Below are 6,594 nucleotides of genomic sequence, written 5' to 3'. Positions count from 1 at the left end.
TAGAAGACTTGAGATTTTTAAATAGAAGTAAAATTACAAAGATATATAACAGTTGATTTGAAACTAAAAAATATTTTCGCTGAATAAGCCCTTTAAAAAGGTTGTCCAGAGAAAATCTTTTTCTTTCAAATCACCTGGTGTTAAAAAGTTATATAGATTTGTAATTTAATTCTATTAAAAAATCTCTAGTCTTCCCATACTTATCAGCTGCTGTATGGAATTTTTTTGGCCGAGACAGGAACTGTCCAGAGCAGGAGAGGTTTTCTATGGGGATTCCCGTAGAAAGCCTCTCTTCATCTAGTTCCTGTCTCGGCCAGAGATGTCAGCAGAGAGCACTATCTCAGACTGAAAATAAAACACTACTTCCTGCAGGACATACAGCAGCTGATGAGTATGGGAAGACTTGAGAATTTTTTAATAGAAGTAAATTACAAATCTATATAACTGACACCAGTTGATTTGAAAGAAAGAGATTTTTGCTGGACAACCCCTTTAAACAAGTGTGCAGCCGATATATAGTAGTGACATAAGGCACCCAGAAAGAGGAAGAGACTCCGCGCACATGGCTTCATTTAGGAGGCTTCTTCAGGAGTAACCATACACAGACTTAGCTCCTGTATTTATAACAAACTTACCACATTTTTTATTTTATAATACACAATTTTTAGCTAAAAAATATCTTTCTAAAAGGTGACTGTATCTTATATTCTGGAGACAAGGAGGCCCTACACTGTCCGACCACCCTGACTCCTTTCCTAATGATTGGGCACAGTGCCAGACGATCGGTGCAGCTACTGACAGCTATACAGTCCTCTCCCTTCTCCTGCCAGGCACAGATCAAAGAGATCAGTGGCGGATAGGATAGGAACCTGGAAGTGATGTGCATCGCCCCAGGGAACTTAGCTAGAACATGGGTAATACATTCATTATGATCATATGGAATAGTCCATACCCACAACTGTCCACAAGATGGCATTGTCATATTACATGAATGTAAAAAGAGCCATACCTACAACTGTCCACAAGATGGCAGCATCCGCTCACAACCGGAGACTTAAAAACTATGGGGGAGATTTATCAAACATGGTGTAAAATGAAACTGGCTCAGTTGCCCCTAGCAACCAATCAGATTCCACCTTTCATTCCTTACAGACTATTTGCAAAATAAGAGGTGGAATCTGATTCTGGTTATACCATGTGTGATAAATCCCCTATATGCCAATGAAGATACACGATATATATATATATATATATATATATATATATATATATATATATATATATATATATATATACACTCACCGGCCACTTTATTAGGTACACCATGCTAGTAAGGGGTTGGACCCCCTTTTGCCTTCAGAACTGCCTCAATTCTTCGTGGCATAGATACAACAAGGTGCTGGAAGCTTCCTCAGAGATTTTGGTCCATATTGACATGATGGCATCACACAGTTGCCGCAGATTTGTCGGCTGCACATCCATGATGCGAATCTCCCGTTCCACCACATCCCAAAGATGCTCTATTGGATTGAGATCTGGTGACTGTGGAGGCCATTTGAGTACAGTGAACTCATTGTCATGTTCAAGAAACCAGTCTGAGATGATTCTAGCTTTATGACATGGCGCATTATCCTGCTGAAAGTAGCCATCAGATGTTGGGTACATTGTGGTCATAAAGGGATGGACATGGTCAGCAACAATACTCAGGTAGGCTGTGGCGTTGCAACGATGCTCAATTGGTACCAAGGGGCCCAAAGAGTGCCAAGAAAATATTCCCCACACCATGACACCCCCACCACCAGCCTGAACCGTTGATACAAGGCAGGATGGATCCATGCTTTCATGTTGTTGACGCCAAATTCTGACCCTACCATCAGAATGTCGCAGCAGAAATCGAGACTCATCAGACCAGGCAACGTTTTTCCAATCTTCTACTGTCCAATTTCGATGAGCTTGTGCAAATTGTAGCCTCAGTTTCCTGTTCTTAGCTGAAAGGAGTGGCACCCGGTGTGGTCTTCTGCTGCTGTAGCCCATCTGCCTCAGAGTTCGACGTACTGTGCGTTCAGAGATGCTCTTCTGCCTACCTTGGTTGTAACGGTTGGCTATTTGAGTCACTGTTGCCTTTCTATCAGCTCGAACCAGTCTGCCCATTCTCCTCTGACCTCTGGGATCAACAAGGCATTTCCGCCCACAGAACTGCCGCTCACTGGATGTTTTTTCTTTTTCGGACCATTCTCTGTAAACCCTAGAAATGGTCGTGCGTGAAAATCCCAGTAGATCAGCAGTTTCTGAAATACTCAGACCAGCCCTTCTGGCACCAACAACCATGCCACGTTCAAAGGCCCTCAAATCACCTTTCTTCCCCATACTGATGCTCGGTTTGAACTGCAGGAGATTGTCTGGACCATGTCTACATGCCTAAATGCCGCCATGTGATTGGCTGATTAGAAATTAAGTGGTAAAGTGCAATTGGACAGGTGTACCTAATAAAGTGGCCGGTGAGTGTATATGATTTAGTAGTCAAGAACACTTATACCAAGACATTAGACTTGTATGCATTGGAAAAGAGTGACATCAGGTTTATTTCTGCACAAATCACCAATCTGTAAATCATCCATCCGTGAATATAAGACACCAAAACATGGTTATATACCAACAATCATTTTATATATATATATATATATATATATATATATATATATAGTAAAATGAAGAAGGTAGACGGCACTCCAATAAAGTAAATAAGTGCAGGTTCATTCACCCGTATACGTACAGCATTGCTGTACGTATACGGGTGAATAAACCTGCACTTATTTACTTTATTGGAGTGCCGTCTACCTTCTTCATTTTACTGCATTATCTGTGGAGTCGGGGGTCGACTGCCAAGGACGTGCACCCATCGGCTGGAAGCCATTTGACTTTAAGTCTGCACAGTGCCGTTCAACCCAATCATTTTTCTATATATATATATATATATATATATATATATCTATATATCAAAGAGAAGTATGTAGAACCACAGGTACTAGGCATCACTGGCATCCAGGCAACCACAGGTACTAGGCATCACTGGTATCCAGGCAACCACAGGTACTAGGCATTACTGGTATCCAGGCAACCACAGGCACTAGGCATCACTGGTATCCAGGCAACCACAGGTACTAGGCATCACTGGTATCCAGTCAACCACAGGTACTAGGCATCACTGGTATCCAGGCAACCACAAGTACTAGGCATCACTGGTATCCAGGCAACCACAGGTACTAGGCATCACTGTTATCCAGGCAACCACAGGTACAAGGCATCACTGGTATCCAGGCAACCACAGGTACTAGGCATCACTGGAATCCAGGCAACAACAGGTACTAGGCATCACTGGTATCCAGGCAACCACTGGTACTAGACATAACTGGTATCCAAGCAACCACCGGTACTAGGCATCACTAGTATCCAGGCAACCAAAGGTACTAGGCATCACTTGTATCCAGGCAACCACAGGTACTAGGCATCACTGTTATCCAGGCAACCACAGGAACTAGGAATCACTGGTATCAAGGCAACCACAGGTACTAGGCATCACTGGTATCAAGGCAACCACTGGTACTAGTCATCACTGGTATCCAGGCAAACACAGGTACTAGGCATCACTGGTATCAAGGCAACCACAGGTACTAGGCATAACTTTTATCCAGGCAAACACTGGTACTAGGCATCACTGGTATCCAGGAAACCACAGGTACTAGGCATCACTGGTCTCCGGGCAACCACAGGTACTAGGCATCACTGTTATCCAGGCAACCACAGGTACTAAGCTACACTGGTATCCAGGCACCCACAGGTACTAGGCATCACTGTTATCCAGGCAACCACAGGCACTAGGAATCACTGGTATCAAGGCAACCACAGGTACAAGGCATCACTGGTATCAAGGCAACCACTGGTGCTAGGCATCACTGGTATCCAGGCAACCACAGGTACTAGGCATCACTGGTATCCAGGCAACCACAAGTACTATACATCACTGGTATCCAGGCAACCACAGGTACAAGGCATCACTGGTATCCAGGCAACCACAGGTACAAGGCATCACTGGTATCCAGGCAACCACAGATACTAGGCATCAGTGGTATCCAGACAACACAGGTACTAAGCTACACTGGTATCCAGGCAACCACAGGTACTAGGCATCACTGGTATCCAGGCAATCACAGGTACTAGGCATCGCTGGTATCCAGGCAACCACAGGTACTAGGCATCACTGGTATCTCGGAAACCACAGATACTAGGCATCACTAGTATCCAGGCAACCACAGGTACTAGGCATCACTGGTATCCAGGCAATCACAGGTACTAAGCATCACTGGTACCCAGGCAACCACAGATACTATGCATCACCGGTATCTAGGCAACCACAGGTACTAGGCATCACTGGTATCCCGGCAACCACTGGTACTGGGCATCACTAGTATCCAGGCAACCACAGGTACTGGGCTTCACTGTTATCCAGGCAACCACAGGTACTAAGCTACACTGGTATCCAGGCAACCACAGGTACTAGGCTTTACTGGTATCCAGGCAACCACAAGTACTATGCATCACTGGTATCCAGGCAACCACAATTACTATGCATCACTGGTATCCAGGCCACCACAGGTACTAGGCTTCACTGGTATCCAGACAACCACTGGTACTAGGCATCACTGGTATCCAGGCAACCACAGGTACTACGCATCATTGGTATCCAGGCAACCACAGGTACTAGGCATCACTGGTATCCAGGCAATCACAGGTACTAGGCATCACTGGTATCCAGGCAACCACAGATACTAAGCATCACTGGTACCCAGGCAACCACAGATACTATGCATCACCGGTATCTAGGCAACCACAGGTACTAGGCATCACTGGTATCCCGGCAACCACTGGTACTGGGCATCACTAGTATCCAGGCAACCACAGGTACTGGGCTTCACTGTTATCCAGGCAACCACAGGTACTAAGCTACACTGGTATCCAGGCAACCACAGGTACTAGGCTTTACTGGTATCCAGGCAACCACAAGTACTATGCATCACTGGTATCCAGGCAACCACAATTACTATGCATCACTGGTATTCAGGCCACCACAGGTACTAGGCTTCACTGGTATCCAGGCAACCACTGGTACTAGGCATCACTGGTATCCAGGCAACCACAGGTACTACGCATCATTGGTATCCAGGCAACCACAGGTACTAGGCATCACTGGTATCCAGGCAACCACAGGTACTAGGCATCACTGGTATCCAGGCCACCACAGGTACTAGGCTTCACTGGTATCCAGACAACCACAGGTACTAGGCTTCACTGTTATCCAGGCAACCACAGGTAATAGGCATCACTGGTATCCAGGCCACCACAGGTACTAGGCTTCACTGGTATCCAGACAACCACAGGTACTAGGCTTCACTGGTATCCAGGCAACCACTGGTACTAGGCATCACTGGTATCCAGGCAACCACAGGTACTACGCATCATTGGTATCCAGGCAACCACAGGTACTAGGCTTCACTGGTATCCAGGCAACCACTGGTACTAGGCATCACTGGTATCCAGGCAACCACAGGTACAAGGCCTCACTGGTATAAAGGCAACCACAAGTAATAGGCATCACTGTTATCCAGGCAACCACTGGTACTATGCATCACTGGTATCCAGGCAACCACAGGTACTAGGCATCACTGGTATCCAGGCAACCACAGGTACTAGGCATCACTGGTATCCAGGTAACCACAAGTACTATGCATCACTGGTATCCAGGCAACCACAGGTACTAGGCATCACTGTTATCCAGGCAACCACAGGTAATAGGCATCACTGGTATCCAGGCAACCACAGATACTATGCATCACCGGTATCTAGGCAACCACAGGTACAAGGCATCACTGGAATCCAGGCAAATACAGGTACTAGGCATCACTGGTATCCAGGCAATCACAGGTACTAGGCATCACTGGTATCCAGGCAACCACAGGTACTAGGCTTCACTGGTATCCAGGCAACAACAGGTACTAGGCATCACTGGTATCCAGGCAACCACAGGTACTAGGCATTACTGGTATCCAGGCAACCACAGGTACAAGGCATCACTGGTATCCAGGCAACCACAGGTACTAGGCATCACAGGTATACAGGCAACAACAGGTACTAGGAATCACTGGTATCAAGGCAACCACAGGTACTAGGCATCACAGGTATACAGGCAACAACAGGTACTAGGCATCACTGGTATCAAGGCAACCACTGGTACTAGCCATCACTGGTATCTAGGCAAATACAGGTACTAGGCATAACTGTTATCCAGGCAACCACAGGTACTAGGCATAACTGTTATCCAGGCAACCACTGGTACTAGGCATAACTGTTATCCAGGCAACCACTGGTATTAGGCATGACTGGTATCCAGGCAACCACAGGTACTAGGCATCACTGTTATCCAGGCAACCACAGGTACTAGGCATCACTGGTATTCAGGCAACCACAGACACTAAGCTACACTGGTATCCAGGCAACCACTGGTACTAGGCATCACTGGTATCCGGGCAACCACAGGTA

The sequence above is a fragment of the Dendropsophus ebraccatus genome, chromosome 10, assembly GCF_027789765.1.
Source record: "Dendropsophus ebraccatus isolate aDenEbr1 chromosome 10, aDenEbr1.pat, whole genome shotgun sequence".
NCBI lineage: Eukaryota > Metazoa > Chordata > Amphibia > Anura > Hylidae > Dendropsophus > Dendropsophus ebraccatus.
The sequence above is the reverse complement of the archived record's forward strand: the minus strand, read 5'-3'. Positions refer to the sequence as shown.